Raw genomic sequence first — 15,811 nt, forward strand, 5'->3', positions numbered from 1 at the left:
CTCCTATTATGAGCACCGACAGACCATCTGCTGCCCTTCTGCAGCACCAACAAACCCGGACCCAAGTTTCTTTATAAACTGGGAAGGGATTGTGGAAAAAGTTAGAAAAAAAATAAAAAAACCTTGAAGTTTCGGTGGAACTCTCATCCACTAGTACCTTCCCGACTGGAGGCACAGAAAAATACTGGAGTCTCTATGGGAGTATGTAGGGGGTGACCAGTTACTAATTTAAATGTGCCATTCCCGGCTACGCCTCGTCCATATCCCAAGAGTACTCCAGTGACCCCTGGTGGATGAAAAAGAAATAAGGCCGATTCTTGAATATGCTCCGCCAGTTGAGTAATCTCTTCTAGGCTATTCTCCTCCTCAATAGCCTGTACAATACGACCAGACCATGCTCCCATGGCCCTGTTAATCCAAGCACAGATGATCATATGTCTCTGCACCTGCTGCTACAAAGATTGATTTTAGAGCTGTGTCCACCTTACGATCTGACGCATCCTTTAAAGTCGTCACATTAGGTATTGGTAAGATTGTCTTTTTTGACAACCTTCCTAAAAAAGCATCCACCACTGGTGGAGCATCCCATTTCGCCATTACCCCTTTTGGTAAAGGGTAATTTCTTTGAAACCTCCTTCGAAATTGAAAGCGTTTATCAGGCTGCTTCCAAGCTTCCTCCATCTGAGTTTAGAGAGATTTAGGAATGGGAAAACACTGCTGAGAGCGTTTTTTGAGATTCTAATAACTCAAAATCCTCTGGCTCCTTTACTTCTTCCGCTTTAAAATTTAGGATCTCGTTTACCGCTTCAATAAGGGAATCTAGACCCGTGACTGCAGTGTCCTCTTCCCGAAAATCGGCATCTAGGGTAGTTTCAATCAACTCACCTTCCCCTGCATCAATAATAAGACCATCCTCCTCCTCCGACCCCTCTGGTACAATCGGAAGAGGTCTCTTAACTGCCTTGCGCACATTCGTTACTGCTTGTGCGGGCGGCATTAACCTGATGTAAATTCTTCCCTCGTCTTTGAGAATCCCGCAACCCATTCTGATTGCGGCTTGCGGGACTCAAATATCCTTGGAGAACATATCTGCAAGGTTATCTTCCCAAGACTTAGACGGAGCACTGCACTCGGGTGGGGCGTCCTTGGCTAAGCAGGAATCGCACACCCCGGAGCTGCCAACCCTCATGCTCTTGCAAACATAAGTCCTAGAGGTCTTGGTTGGTGCTTTAGACATGTGGACTAAATGCCACCCCAGGCCCCTTCGCAGTGCTTTCCCCCCCTAAACTATGACGAGAGAGACCGTGACGGATGATAGAAGCAAATGTATATTGGATTCACCTGGCTGGAATATTTATATGCAAGAAAAAGTGAGAAAAATAAAATAAAAAAAATAAAAATTAAAAAAAAAACTACCAGCCGTCTTGCAACCCTCGCACACCTAACTGTAATTCAGCTGTTATGTTGGAGTTGACTTTCAATTGCTTCCTCTTATTTTCTTCAGGATCTTTGTCATAGAGGTCCTTTGAAATTAGAAATATAAAATTGAATGACGAAAGTACAGGAGATCCCTTTTAGCAGCTCCCTATATAATGTTCAACAGCAGAGGGAGCCTGAATTAATGTAAGGGCCCCACCCCCTGAGCTAAGTGGCCGACTTCCTTAGGGAGGGAGTAACCCCCCCTGTAACTAACTTTGCGGCAAAATTTATTTCTAAAATGGCCACCATTAAAAAATAGGATTTTAATACCTACCGGTAAATCCTTTTCTCTTAGTCCGTAGAGGATGCTTCAAGAACCATGGGGTATAGACGGGATCCGCAGGAGACATGGGTACACTATAAAGACTTTGAATGGGTGTGAACTGGATCCTCCCCCTATGCACCTCCTCCAGACTCCAGTTATAGGAACTGTGCCCAGGGAGACAGACATTTCGAGGAAAAGGATTTATTTAATTATTTTAAACTAAGGTGAGATGCATACCAGCTCACCCCACTAACACGCCGTACAACATGGCATTCAACAACAACTCATGCAACGGCAGGATCAACATCAGTCACAAACTGACAGTACTCAACACAACCTGTGTGTAACTATAACCAAAAACTGCAGATACAGCCCACACTGGGACGGGTGCCCAGCATCCTCTACGGACTAATATAAAATAAGATTTTACTCACCGGTAAATCTATTTCTCGTAGACGGTAGTGGATGCTGGGGACTCCATAAGGACCATGGGGAATAGACGGCACCGCAGGAGACTGGGCACATCTAAGAAAGATTTAGGACTATCTGGTGTGCACTGGCTCCTCCCCCTATGACCCTCCTCCAAGCCTCAGTTAGGAACTGTGCCCGGAAGAGCTGACACAATAAGGAAGGATTTTTGAATCCCGGGTAAGACTCATACCAGCCACACCAATCACACCGTATAACTCGTGATAGGAACCCCGGTTAACAGTATGATAACAAAAGGAGCCTCTGAACAGGCCGATTTTTGTAACAATAACTATGTACAGGTATTGCAGACAATCCGCACTTGGGATGGGCGCCCAGCATCCACTACGGACTACGAGAAATAGGATTTACCGGTGAGTAAAATCTTATTTTCTCTAACGTCCTAGTGGATGCTGGGGACTCCGTAAGGACCATGGGGATTACACCAAAGCTCCCAAACGGGCGGGAGAGTGCGGATGACTCTGCAGCACCAAATGAGAGAATTCCAGGTCCTCCTCAGCCAGGGTATCAAATTTGTAGAATTTTGCAAACGTGTTTGCCCCCGACCAAGTAGCTGCTCGGCAAAGTTGTAAAGCCGAGACCCCTTGGGCAGCCGCCCAGGATGAGCCCACCTTCCGTGTGGAATGGGCTTTTACAGATTTAGGCTGCGGTAAGCCTACCGCAGAATGCGCCAGCTGAATAGTGCTACAAATCCAGCGCGCAATAGACTGCTTAGAAGCAGGAGCACCCAGCTTGGTGGGTGCATACAGGATAAACAGCGAGTCAGTCTTTCTGACTCCAGCCGTCCTGGAAATATACATTTTTTGGGCCCCGACTACGTCCAGCAACTTGGAATCCTCCAAGTCCCTAGTAGCCGCAGGCACCACAATAGGTTGGTTCAAGTGAAAAGCTGAGACCACCTTTGGGAGAAACTGAGGACGAGTCCTCAATTCTGCCCTATCCATATGGAAAATCAGATAAGGGCTTTTACAAGACAAAGCCGCCAATTCTGAAACCCGCCTGGCCGACGCCAACAGCATGACCACTTTCCACGTGAGATATTTTAAATCCACAGTCTTAAGTGGTTCGAACCAATGTGATTTCAGGAATGCCAAAACCACATTGAGATCCCAAGGTGCCACTGGGGGCACAAAAGGAGGCTGAATATGCAGTACTTTTTTGACAAAAGTCTGAACTTCGGGCAGTGAAGCCAGTTCTTTTTGGAAGAAAATCGACAGAGCCGAAATCTGGACCTTTATGGACCCCAATTTGAGGCCCAACGTCACCCCTGCTTGCAGGAAGTGCAGGAATCGACCCAGTTGAAATTCCTCCGTCGGGGCCTTCATGGCCTCACACCAAGCAACATATTTTCGCCAAATGCGGTGATAATGTCTTGCGGTGACATCCTTCCTGGCTTTGATCAGGGTAGGGATGACTTCCTCCGGAATACCTTATTCCTTCAGGTATATATGTTCAATACAGGTTCAATCGCCATGCCGTCAAACGCAGCCGCGGTAAGTCTTGGAACAGACAGGGTCCCTGCTGCAGCAGGTCTTGTCTGAGCGGCAGAGGCCAAGGGTCCTCTGTAAGCATCTCTTGAAGTTCCGGGTACCAAGCTCTTCTTGGCCAATCCGGAACCACGAGTATGGTTTTCACTCCTCGCCTTCTTATTATTCTCAGTACCTTGGGTATGAGAGGTAGAGGAGGAAACACATAAACCGACTGGTACACCCATGGTGTCACTAGAGCTTCCACCGCTATCGCCTGAGGGTCTCTTGGCCGGGCGCAATATCTTTTCAACTTCTTGTTGAGGCGGGACGCCATCATGTCTACCTGTGGTTTTTCCCACCGGTTGACCAGCATTTGGAAGACTTCTGGATGAAGTCCCCATTCTCCCAGGTGGAGGTCTTGCCTGCTGAGGAAGTCTGCTTCCCAGTTGTCCACTCCCGGAATGAACACTGCCGTCAGTGCTAACACATGATTCTCTGCCCATCTGAGAATCCTTGTGGCTTCTGCCATCGCCATCCTGCTTCTCGTGCCGCCCTGTCTGTTTACATGGGCGACCGCCGTGATGTTGCCTGATTGGATCAGCACCGGCCGGTTCTGAAGCAGGGGTCTTGCCTGGCTTAGGGCATTGTAAATGGCCCTTAGCTCCAGGATATTTATGTGAAGAGAAATCTCCTGATTTGACCACAGTCCTTGGAAATTTCTTCCCTTTGTGACTGCTCCCCAGCCCCGAAGGCTGGTATCCGTGGTCACCAGGACCCAGTCCTGTATTCCGAATCTGCGGCCCTCTAGTAGATGAGCCCTCTGCAGCCACCACAGCAGTGACACCCCGGTTCTGGCCGATAGGGTTATCCGCTGGTGCATCTGGAGATGGGACCCGGACCATTTGTCCAACAGGTCCCACTGGAACGTCCTTGCGTGGAACCTTCCGAATGGAATTGCTTCGTACGAAGCTACCATTTTTCCCAGGACTCGTGTGCATTGATGTACCGACACTTTTCCTGGTTTTAGAATGTCTCTGACCAGAGATGACAATTCCTCGGCTTTTTCCAGTGGAAGAAACAATCTTTTCTGGTCTGTGTCCAGAATCATTCCCAGGAACAGAAGACGTGTCGTCGGGACCAGCTGTGACTTTGGAATGTTTAGAATCCAGCTGTGCTGTTGTAGCACTTCCTGAGAAAGTGCCACCCCCACTATCAACTGTTCTTTGGACCTCGCCTTTATCAGGAGATCGTCCAAGTACGGGATAATTAAAACTCCCTTCTTGCGAAGGAGTATCATCATTTCGGCCATTACCCTGGTAAAGACCCTCGGTGCCGTGGATAACCCGAACGGCAGCGTCTGGAACCGATAGTGACAGTCCTGTACCACAAAACTGAGGTACTCCTGGTGCGGAGGGTAAATGGGGACATGCAGGTACGCATCCTTGATGTCCAGGGATACCATGTAATCCCCCTCCTCCAGGCTCGCAATAACCGCCCTGAGCGATTCCATCTTGAACTTGAACCTCTTGATATAAGTGTTCAAGGTTTTTAAATTTAAGATGGGTCTCACCGAACCGTCCGGTTTCGGTACCACAAACATTGTGGAGTAGTAACCCTTTCCTTGCTGAAGGAGGGGTAACTTGACGATCACTTTCTGTGAATACAGTTTTTGAATAGCCACCAACACTGCCTCCCTGGCAGAGGGAGTTGCCGGCAAGGCAGATTTTAGGAAACGGCAGGGGGGGGGGGGGGGGGGGGAAGACGTCTCGAATTCCAGCCTGTACCCCTGAGATACTACTTGAAGGACCCAGGGATCCACTTGTGAGAGAGCCCACTGTGTGCTGAAAAACCTGAGACGTGCCCCCACCGTTTCTTTTGCTGTGGGGTAGCCTGTGGCAAAAAAGTCGATTTCCCAGCAGTAGCTGTGGAAACGAGGTCTGAAAGACCTTCCCCAAAAAGTTCCACCCCTTTATAGGGTAAAACTTCCATGTGCCGCTTGGAGTCAGCATCACCTGACCATTGCCTAGTCCATAACCCCCGTCTGGCGGTAATGGACATAACGCTTATTTTTGATGCCAGCCAGCAAATATCCCTCTGTGCATCACGCATGTATAAGACCGCGTCTTTTATATGGTCAATCGTTAGCAGAATATTGTCCCTATCCATGGTATCAATGTTTTCCGACAGGGAGTCGGACCACGCAGCAGCAGCACTGCACATCCAAGCTGATGCAATAGCGGGTCTCAATATAATGCCAGTGTGTGTGTATATAGCTTTTAGGGTACTTTCCTGCTTTCTATCAGCAGGTTCTTTTAGGGCGGCCGTATCCGGAGACGGTAGTGCCACCTTCTTTGATAAGCGTGTCAGCGCTTTATCTACCCTAGGGGGTGTTTCCCAGCGTGACCCATCCTCTGGCGGGAAAGGGTACGCAGCCATTAACCGTTTAGAAATGATCAATTTCTTATCTGGGGAAATCCACGCTTCCTCACATACCTCATTTAATTCGTCAGATGCAGGAAAAACTACTGCCAGTTTTTTCTCACCAAACATAATACCCTTTTTTGTGGTACCTGGGGTATCATCAGAAATGTGTAATACATTTTTCATAGCCTCAATAATATAACGGGTGGATCTATTGGAGGGTACACTCGTCTCATCATCGTCGATACTGGAGTCGGTATCCGTGTCAACATCTGTATCTGTCATCTGAGGTAGCGGGCGTTTTATAGCCCCTGATGACATTTGAGACGCTTGGACAGGCACAAGCTGAGTAGCCGGCTGTCCTATGTCGTCAAACCTTTTATGTAAGGAGCTGACACTGTCACGTAATTCCTTCCATAAGTCCATCCACACTGGTGTCGACTCCGCAGGGGGTGAAATCACATTCACAGGCATTTGCTCCGCCTTCACATCATTATCCTCATCATACATGTCGACACAGCAGTACCGACACACAGCAAACACACAGGGAATGCTCTTACAGAGGACAGGACCCCACAAAGCCCTTTGGGGAGACAGAGGGAGAGTATGCCAGCACACACCAGGGCGCTATATAACACAGAGATATCACTATACAGAGTGTTTTCCCCTATAGCTGCCTATAATATATATATATTGCGCCTAAATTGTGCCCCCCCCCTCTCTTTTTTACCCTTTCTGTAGTGCAGGACTGCGGTGGAGAGCCAGGGAGCTTCCTTCCAGCGAAGCTGTGAGGGAATAATGGCGCCTTTTTCGGCGGGCTCTCTCCCGCTATTTTATAGTTTCTGGCAGGGGTGAATATACACCTATATAGCCTCTGGGGCTATATGTGGTGTTAGTTTTGCCAGCCAAGGTGTTATTATTGCTGCTCAGGGCACCCCCCCCCCCAGCGCCCTGCACCCATCAGTGACCGCAGTGTGTGGTGTGCATGAGGAGCAATGGCGCACAGCTGCAGTGCTGTGCGCTACCTTGGAGAAGACAGAAGTCTTCAGCCGCCGATTTTCCGGACCACCTTCTTGTTTCTGGCTCTGAAAGGGGGACGGCGGCGCGGCTCCGGGAACGGACGACGAGGTCGGGTCCTGTGTTCGATCCCTCTGGAGCTAATGATGTCCAGTAGCCTAAGAAGCCCAAGCTACCACCACTTAGGTAGGTTCGCTTCTTCTCCCCTTAGTCCCTCGTTGCAGTGAGCCTGTTGCCAGCAGGTCTCACTGAAAATAAAAAACCTAAACTATACTTTCTTCTAGGAGCTCAGGAGAGCCCCTAGTGTGCATCCAGCTCAGCCGGGCACAGAAATCTTACTGAGGCTTGGAGGAGGGTCATAGGGGGAGGAGCCAGTGCACACCAGATAGTCCTAAATCTTTCTTAGATGTGCCCAGTCTCCTGCGGAGCCGTCTATTCCCCATGGTCCTTACGGAGTCCCCAGCATCCACTAGGACGTTAGAGAAAAGGATTTACCGGTAGGTATTAAAATCCTATTTTCTCTAACGTCCTAGAGGATGCTTCAAGAACCATGGGGTTTATACCAAAGCTCTAGAACGGGCGGGAGAGTGCGGATGACTCTGCAGCACCGAATGAGCAAGTCAAGGTCCTACTCAGCCAGGGTATCAAACTTGTAAAACTTCGCCAAGTAGCAGCTCGGCAAAGCTGTAATGCCGAGACCCCTCGGGCAGCTGCCCAAGATGAGCCCACCTTTCTGGTAGAATGGGCCTTCACCGATCTCGGTAACGGCAATCCTGCCGTAGAATGAGCCTGCTGAATCGTATTACAGATCCAACGCGCAATAATCTGCTTAGAAGCAGGAGCCCCAATCTTGTTGGGAGCCCACAGAACAAACAGGCGACGTAGATCTTCAAAGCTCTAACCACATCGAGAGACTGACTCCGCCAAGGCGTCAGTAGCCACTGGCACCACAATTGGCTGGTTAACATGAAATGATGAAACCACTTTTGGTAGAAATTGCTGACGAGTTCTCAACTCCGCTCTATCAGCATGGAAAATCAAGTAGGGGCTCTTGTAAGACAAAGCCGCCAACTCAGACACTCGCCTTGCAGATGCCAAGGCCAACAACATGACCACTTTCCAAGTAAGAAATTTTAACTCAACCTTGCGCAAAGGTTCAAACAAATGAGATTGCAAGAATTGCAACACCACATTAAGGTCCCATGGCGCCACTGGGGGCACAAAGGGAGGATGTGCAGCACGCCTTTTCGAAGGTCTGAACCTCTGGAAGAGAGGCCAATTCCTTTTGGAAAAAATGATTGACAAGGCCGAAATCTGTACTTTAATAGAGCCTAACTTTAGGCCCGCATCCATACCTGCTTGTAGGAAATGGAGCAAACGCCCCAGGTGAAATTCCTCCATAGGAGCCTTCTTGGATTCACACCAAGAGACATATTTTCTCCAAATACAGTGGTAATGCTTTGCCGTTACTTCCTTTCTAGCCTAAAGAAGTGTAGGAATGACTTCACTGGGAATACCCTTTCGGGCTAGGATCTGGCGTTCAACCTCCGCGCCGTCAAACGCAGCCGCTGTAAGTCCTGATACACGCACGGCCCCTGTCGTAACAGGTCCTCCCGAAGAGGAAGAGGCCAGGGATCTTCTATGAGCAACTCCTGAAGATCTGGATACCAGGCCCTTCTTGGCCAATCCGGAAAAATGAGGAGCGCCGGAACCCTTGTTCTTCTTTTCATTTTTATCACCTTTGGAATGAGTGGAAGCGGAGGGAACACGTATACCGACTGAAACACCCACAGTGTCACTAGGGCGTCCACCGCTATCGCTTGAGGGTCCCTTGACCTGGAACAATATCTCTGAAGTTCCTTGTTGACGCGGGACGCCATCATGTCCACTTGAGGAACTCCCCAACGACTTGTCACTTCTGCAAAGACCTCTTGATGAAGACCCACTCTCCTGGATGGAGATCGTGTCTGCTGAGGAAGTCTGCATCCCAGTTGCCCACTCCTGGAATGAAGACTGCTGACAAGAGTGCTGGCCTGCTTTTCTGCCCAGCAAAGAATTTTCGTGGCCTCGGCCATGGCCGTTCTGCTCTTCGTTCCGCCTTTGCGGTTTATGTATGCCACTGCTGTCACGTTGTCTGACTAAATCATGACCTGCAGACCTCGAAGAAGATGTTCTGCTTGCAGTATGCCGTTGTATATGGCTCTTAATTCCAGAATGTTTGTGTGTAGACAAGCTTCCTGGCTTGACCACTTTCCCTGAAAAGTTTCTTCCCTGTGTGACTGCTCCCCAGCCTCGGAGGCTTGCATCTGTGGTCACCAGGATCCAGTCCTGAATCCCAAACCTGCGTCCTTCTAGAAGGTGAGAACTGTGCAGCCACCACAGAAGTGAAATTCTGGTCCTGGGAGACAGAATTATTATCCGGTGCATGTCCATGTGAGACCCGGACCACTGGTCCAGCAGGTTCCACTGAAACACCCTGGCATGGAACCTGCCATAAGGAATAGCCTCGTAGGCAGACACCATCTTCCCCAGCAACAGAGTGCAGCGAAGAACTGAAACCTTTGCAGGTTTCAGAATCTGTTTTACATTGTTCTGTATTTCCAGAGCTTTTTCCACTGGAAGAAAACGCTCTGCAATTCTGTAGCCAGAATCATACCCAGAAACGACAGCCGTGTCGTTGGATCCAACTGTGATTTTGGCAAATTTAGGAGCCAACCGTGTTGTTGCAGAATCGTCAGTAAAAGGGCAACATTATTCAACAATTGCTCCTTGGACCTCGCCTTTATGAGGAGATCGTCCAAGTACGGGATAATTGCGATTCCCTGCTTGTGCAGGAGAACCATCATTTCCGCCATTACTTTGGTCTATCCACGGCTCCGAGGATTTTCACCTAACGGCAATGTCTGAAATTGGTAATGACAACCCTGCACCTCAAATCTCAGGTAAGCCTGATGTGGAGGATATATGGGACATGTATGTATGCATCTTTTATGTCGACCGACACCATAAAATCCCCCTCCTGTACAAGTAACAGGGTGAAAAACGGGGGGGCGGGGGCACAGGCAATTTGGTGCTGATTGATTATATTAAAAGCGCTAATAGGGCTTACTGGCCTCAGTACCGGGACAGGCGCTGGGTGTGAGCTGGCTTATCTGTGTCCCTCTTGCAGGCTTTATTGTGGGTATGTCCCAAGTGTGCTTGTGGCTGTCGGTACAGGTGTGTCGACACGTCTGAGGCGGAATGCTCTTCCCAGGAGGCTGGAGTGGGGACAGAAAATACTGTGAGTGGCTGTGTCGGCACCGCCGACGGATGATTGGGTGAATATGTTGAGTGTTTTAAATGAAAATGTGACAAAATTGACTAAGATTTGATAAATCTGAGTTTAAGAACCAAAACATGGAGAAAATCCATGGAAGATGCTTTGTCACAGACCCAGACCCCTTCGGGGTTGCAGAAACGTGCATTTGCCCAGATAGTAGATACCGACACGGACTCTGATTCCAGTGTCGACTATAGTGATGCCAGATTACATCCAAAACTGGCTAAAAGTATTCGGTACATGATTGTGGCGATAAAGAATGTACTACATATTACTGAGGACCCTGCTGTCCCTGATACTAGGGTCTGTATGTTTAAAGGAAAGAAACCTGCGGTAACATTTCCTCCCTCTCATGAACTGAACGCACTTTTTGTAAAGGCTTGGGAAAATCCGGACAAAAAGATTCAGGTTCCCAAAAGAATTCCAGTGGCATATTTCCGTTCCCCTCTGGGACAGGGAAAGGTGGGAGTCAATCCCAAATGGTAGACAAAGCTTTATCGCGTCTATCCAAAAAGGTGGCGCTTCCGTCCCCAGACACGGCAGCCCTACGGGATCCTGCGGATCGTAAGCAGGAAGATACACTACACTAAAATCCATTTATGTCACTACAGGGTCGCTACTCAGGCCTGCCGTTGCTGCGGCATGGGTGAGTAGCGCTATTTAAAAGTGGGCAGATAACTTGTCACCTGAGGTAGATTCCCTAGACAGGGATAGTGTTCTTTTGACTCTGGGTCACATCAGGGACGCTGCAGCATATTTAAAAGAAGCTGTAAGGGATATTGGCCTTTTGGGTTCAAGAGCCAATGCCATGGCGGTCTCTGCAAGGTGAGCGTTGTGGTTACATCAATGGAATGCTGATGCTGACTCTAAGAAGGCGATGGAGGCTCTACCGTTTAACGGTAAGGTATTGTTTGGTGACTGCCTCACTGACCTGGTGTCTACGGCTACCGCGGGTAAGTCTTCCTTTTTACCTTATGTCCCTGCACAGCAGAAGATATCGCCTCACTATCAGATGCAGTCCTTTCGGCCCAATAGATTCAAAAAATGACGGGGATCCTCCTTCCTTGCTGCAAGGAGGAGAGGTCGGTGAAAAAGGTCAAAGGCTGTGGCAAGTTCCCAAGAGCAGATGTCCTCCCCGGCTTCTACCAAATCCACCGCATGACGCTGGGGCTCCACTGCGGGAGTCTGCACCAGTGGGGGCACGTCTCAAGCTCTTCAGCCACGTCTGGGTACACACGGACCTGGATCCCTGGATAGTAGACATTGTAACCCAGGGGTACAAGTTAGAGTTGCAAATCGTGCCCCCTCACCGATTTTTCAAATCGGCCTCGCCAGCTTCTCTACCAGAAAGAGAGGTGGTATGCGCTGCGATTCTTAAGTTGTGTCAAAATCAAGTGATTGTCACGGTACCCCCGTCTCAACAGGGGGAAGGTTTTTATTCGAGCCTGTTCGTGGTCCCGAAGCCGGATGGCTTAGTCTGACCTATTCTAAACCGAAAATCCTTCAATTTCTTCCAGAAAAAAAATCAGGTTCTAGATGGAGTCTCTACGAGCAGTGATCTCCGGAGGACAGGGTCAGTGTCTCTGCAGCTTCTGAGGAGAGAGAAGATGGCACTGGTCAGAGCTGTGCCGCTAAGCCACGCCCCCTTCATGGCGCGCTTCAATCCTGCTCAAAATACAGATTACACTAGCGGGGGTCCCTGAACTAGTGGCCGGAGCACTATTACTATACATGCCAGTCTGATCTGAGGGTCTCACGCTACCCAGGGCGCCCCCCCTGCGCCCTGCAGTGCCGTGATAAGCGTGGGAGCATGGTACCTCTTTTTGCAGTCACTGAAGTCTTCTGCCTTCTCATACTCCTCCAGCTCCTATCTTCCAGCTTTTGTGAGAGGGTGACGGCGCGGCTCCGGGAACAAGCAGCTAGGTGTACCGTAGTGATCGAACCCTCTGGAGCTAATGGTGTCCAGTAGCCTAAGAAGCAGAGCCCTTGAACTCTTAAGAAGTAGGTATGCTTCTCTCCCCTCAGTCCCACGATGAAGGGAGCCAGCAGAACTCCCTGAAAATAACTAATTAAAGTCTTTTTCTGAGAAACTCAGGAGAGCTCCTCAGTGTGCCTCCAGTCTCACTGGGCACAGAATCTAACTGGAGTCTGGAGGAGGGGCATAGAGGGAGGAGCCAGTTCAAACCCATTCAAAGTCTTATAGTGTGCTCATGTCTTCTGCGGATCCCATCTACACCCCATGGTTCTTAAAGCATCCCCAGCATCCTCTAGGACAGGGCTGGCCAAACCGGTCCTCGAGATCTACCAACAGTTCATGTTTTCCAGGCCTCCTGGAGATCTGTAGAATTGTCAGTTAGGAATGAATGCAGCACATCTTAATTAGTTATGACTACACCTGTGCACCAGCTAGGTGGTCTGGAAAATGTGTACTGTTGGTAGATCTCGAGGACTGGTTTGGCCAGCCCTGCTCTAGGACGTATGAGAAATTATGAGGTAACATCCATATGAGGTAACATCCATATGTGTACCTAGTACTTAATAGATTTCAGGGGACCGCTGTTAAACAACCCCTCATCCCTGTACACGTTTACCCCCTGCCTCTTAAGGTTGAAAATCGCCTTAACAACTTTGTGGGGTGCTGTGCTGCGCTGCCCAGCCCCCCCCCCCCACCCCCCCCCCAGCGCGTGTATCTGAGAAGCGCCCAACATACACAGCCCCCGTCTATGCGTAGCGGTGCCTTCCCCGCCGTCCTCTGTAGCGCTGCTGTATCTGTTAATGAGCTGTGCGCTGCGGCCGCCCCGCACTTCTGCTCGCTGGAATGGTTCTGGGCAGCGCATCTGTTAGTTTAACTGGGGAGCTATATGCGGCGCTTCTGATCTCCCCACAGTTTAACAGGGGAGACCAGTGTGCATAGAGATGACAGAAAATGTTCTGTCAGAGCACTGTTTGCTATTACTTATGGAGGGATCTTTATAGGCTAAGGTAGTTTCCCCTATGGACGACCTTATATACAACCAGTACTTACAGCTGCTGACTGTGTGAGGATCTCCTGCAGAAAGAAGCAGGTCCCTTCAAAAGGGATCTTTGTCTCAAACTTTTTTTGGCTTTGTCCCCCTTTTCGTTAGGTAGACACAGCACTATAAATTATCATTCAGTCTATAGTTTTTCTAGGACAATGGCCCCTACGTGCTGCACCTCCAGAACACGTTTTCAAACAGAGGATTGAGGGGCGTGAAGGGGGAGGAGCTGGCTGTGCAGACAATGCTAATTTTTAGATTGTGCCACACCTCCGGTTGCAAGCTTAACACCCCTACTATATAAGACTGTTCCAGTGTCCCCTAGTGGATGAAAGAGAAAGGTGTGTTTACCTCTGTGTTTTGGTTTCAGTTCTAAAACCAGCACAGGTTTTATTTTTTATTTTATTTCATCGAAAGTGGTGAAAAAAACAGGTAAAAATAAGATTTTAAACCTACCGGTAAATCTTTTTCTCGTAGTCCGTAGAGGATGCTGGGGACTCCGTAAGGACCATGGGGATAGACGGGTTCCGCAGGAGACATGGGCACTTTAAGAAAGACTTTGGATCTAGGTGTGCACTGGCTCCTTCCTCTATACCCCTCCTCCAGACCTCAGTTAGAGAAACTGTGCCCAGAGGAGACTGACAGTACAAGGAAATAATTTTTGTAATCAAAGGGCAAGATTCATACCAGCCACACCAATCACAACTTGTGATATACTATCTATTTAACAGTATGAAGAACAACATATCATCGGCCTAAACTCGATGAAACTAGAACATAACCCTTATGTAAGCAATAACTATATACAAGTCTTGCAGAAGTAGTCCGCACTTGGGACGGGCGCCCAGCATCCTCTACGGACTACGAGAAAAAGATTTACCGGTAGGTTTAAAATCTTATTTTCTCTAACGTCCTAGAGGATGCTGGGGACTCCGTAAGGACCATGGGGATTATACCAAAGCTCCCAAACGGGCGGGAGAGTGCAGATGACTCTGCAGCACCGAATGAGCAAACAGGAGGTCCTCCTCAGCCAGGGTATCGAACTTATAAAACTTTGCAAAGGTGTTTGACCCCGACCAAGTAGCAGCGCAGTACAGCTGTAGTGCCGAGACCCCTCGGGCAGCCGCCCAAGACGAGCCCACCTTCCTAGTGGAATGGGCCTTAACCGATTTCGGTAACGGAATCCTGCCGTAGAATGCGCCTGCTGAATCGTGTTACAGATCCAGCGAGTAATAGTCTGCTTTGAAGCAGGGCCGCCAACCTTGTTGGCTGCATACAGGACAAACAGTGCTTCTGTTTTTCTGATCCTGGCCGTTCTGGCCACGTAAATTTTCAAAGCCCTGACCACATCAAGGGACTCTGAATCCTCCAAGTCACGTGTAGCAACAGGCACGACAATAGGTTGGTTCATATGAAAAGGATGAGACCACCTTAGGTAGGAATTGAGGACGGGTCCGCAATTCCGCTCTATCCATATGGAAAACCAGATAGGGGCTTTTATGTGATAAAGCCGCCAATTCCGAAACCCGCCTAGCTGAAGCCAAGGCTAACAACATGACCACCTTACAAGTGAGATATTTAAACTCCACTGTTTTAAGTGGTTCAAACCAATGTGACTAAGGAAACTTAACACCACGTTTAGGTCCCAAGGCGCCATCGGAGGTACAAAAGGAGGCTGAATATGCAGTACTCCCTTCACAAAAGTCTGTGCTTCAGGTAAAGAGGCCAATTTCTTTTGAAAGAAAATGGATAATGCCGAAATCTGAACCTTAAATGGAACTTAATTTTAGGCCCAAACTCACTCCAGTTTGTAGGAAGTGAAGAAACCGGCCTAGATGGAATTCTTCCGTAGGAGCATTCCTGGCCTCACACCAAGAAACATATTTTCGCCATATTCGGTGATAATGTTTAGACGTCACGTCCTTCCTAGCCTTTATTAGCGTAGGAATGACCTCATCCGGAATACCTTTTTCCGCTAGGATCCGGCGTTCAACCGCCGTGCCGTCAAACACAGCCGCGGTAAGTCTTGGAACAGACAGGTAAGTCTTGGAACAGACAGGGACCTTGTTGTAACAGGTCCTGCCTTAGAGGAAGAAGCCACGGATCTTCTGTGAGCATTTCTTGCAGATCCAGATACCAGGTCCTTAATGGCCAATCTGGAACAATGAGAATTGTTCTCACTCCTCTTTTTCTTATTATCTTCACCACATTGGGTATGAGAGGAAGAGGAGGAAACGCATATACCGACTGGAACACCCACGGTGTCACTAGGGCGTCCACAGCTATCGCCTGAGGGTCTCTTGACATGGCGCAATAACTGTGTAGCTTTTTGTTG

General features: G+C 48.9%; 1 protein-coding gene across 1 annotated transcript in view; it reads right to left on the minus strand.

Annotated features, from left to right (window-relative positions):
* LOC134933848 (uncharacterized) overlaps nt 1–15,811 on the minus strand; it is a 316,847-nt gene that overhangs the window by 139,895 nt on the left and 161,141 nt on the right. The window lies entirely within an intron of this gene.

The sequence above is a fragment of the Pseudophryne corroboree genome, chromosome 6, assembly GCF_028390025.1.
Source record: "Pseudophryne corroboree isolate aPseCor3 chromosome 6, aPseCor3.hap2, whole genome shotgun sequence".
Lineage (NCBI taxonomy): Eukaryota > Metazoa > Chordata > Amphibia > Anura > Myobatrachidae > Pseudophryne > Pseudophryne corroboree.